This window comes from Dendroctonus ponderosae, unplaced genomic scaffold (genome assembly GCF_020466585.1).
Source record: "Dendroctonus ponderosae isolate FM_Combo_2020 unplaced genomic scaffold, Dpon_F_20191213v2 Dpon_F_20191213_6, whole genome shotgun sequence".
In the NCBI taxonomy this organism is placed as follows: Eukaryota; Metazoa; Arthropoda; class Insecta; order Coleoptera; family Curculionidae; genus Dendroctonus; species Dendroctonus ponderosae.
In genome coordinates, this window is record NW_026018814.1 from 3,661,293 (window position 1) to 3,662,822 (window position 1,530).

Genomic DNA, 1,530 nt, shown 5'->3' on the forward strand with positions numbered 1-1,530 from the left:
AATATGCTACCAATTAAACATGGAACAATTTCAAAATAATGCTTAATAACAAAGTTGAAATTCGATCTTCAACTGTTAATATCTTCTAGAAATTTAGGAAAAAAAATTTTTCAATATTTTTCTGGTACTCCCCAAGGGAGCCTCTATCACCCCTTAAAAGGAATGACGCCAATTTTAAATCACCCTGTATACATGGGTGCGCAGCAGCTTTGTTTTGGAAATACAGGAGACCAACTTTACTTGGAAGAATGCATAATTATAAATTTCTGCAAAACCCTGTAGAAGGAGCATTTTCGAAATTTGAATCGAAAATCTTTTATAGCAAAATGCGCATTTTAATGCTCTTTGTAGTGGTAAGTAAGTGACCAATAGATCTCAAATGGCGCTCGAGTCATCAGTAAAAAATATGCGCGATTGTCTCTATCTCACATGGGCCTCCATGAGCCAAACTGAAAGTGAAACTAATCAAGAGCCAATCAAGTTCAATTGAGTGAAAAACTCTTAATCCCTAATGCGATTAATCGCACCAGTAGCCAACTTTCACCCAATCCTGCTTTAAGTGCAACCGTTCGAAGATTGGGCCGTAATGCCTATGGCCTAGGCACACTTTCCTAGCACTTCCTTCAAAAGTCTTATTTTTAGTTGGAAAATTCTATTTGCGTTTATGACCGAAATGTAGGTCTTCGCCTTGTTGACACGTAGCCGCGATTTTAAGCAAATATGCGGCGGAAACGAGGATGCCAAGTTTAGTGACTTTTCCGCAAAATAGGCTTGGTGCAACTTGGGATGGGGTTGCATAGCGTCGATCAATCTGCACGTCTGATTGGGTAAATGAACCCTGGTCGCGGACGATCCCCTTTGCCCACCTGCAAGCATTGGCGCGTCATAAAATGTTCGTAATTAAGTTCTATATTGTTGAGGCGGATTCATTTTTTTACAAACTTTTTTTTGGGTATTTCGCCTCAAAAATGTTTGTCGTTAAAAAAGACAGAATTTTCTCACGTCTTTTATTACCGATTGATAAATAGTGCTCCTATTTCGCAATAAGAACGAATTATTTATCAAAAAGCAATCAAGAACTATCACCTAGAGGGTATCGTGCGACACACTTAGGCTCAAGCTGTAAGAGAAAATTGCAATTAGTAGAGAAATTAATTTGAAAAATTACCTTGGCGTTTCGATAGCTATTTTCTGCTATCGTTATCAAAAGAACCTAAATGAACCTAAAAAAGAGTATGTTAATAAATTGTGTAACAATAGTAGGATAATACAGTATATGAAAATTCGCTCTGATAATTCGTCTGTGCAAATTGTCAGTTATGTGACTTTGACTTAATCTCATTGTTTAAATTAATGAAGGTAATGTTAATTAATAATTTTGGTGTAAATTTAATTTGGGTGTATGTTTCTCTGGTCTACTTCAGATTTTAGCATAGGTAACCATGTATGACTTAAATTAAATGAACATGAAGCAACGCAATTATTTTGATTTAGTAAAATTAGTGCGCTTTCTTTAATTTTACGTTTTTT

At 35.8% G+C, this 1,530-nt stretch overlaps 2 protein-coding genes across 2 annotated transcripts in view; both read left to right on the plus strand.

Annotated features, from left to right (window-relative positions):
* LOC109534156 (dimethyladenosine transferase 1, mitochondrial) overlaps positions 1-1,530 on the plus strand; it is a 179,795-nt gene that overhangs the window by 140,334 nt on the left and 37,931 nt on the right. The gene's annotated exons all lie outside the window — the stretch shown is intronic.
* The window catches only part of LOC109534112 (ran-binding protein 9), a gene marked incomplete in the record, with an annotated part of 7,482 nt that overhangs the window by 2,066 nt on the left and 3,886 nt on the right, over positions 1-1,530 (plus strand).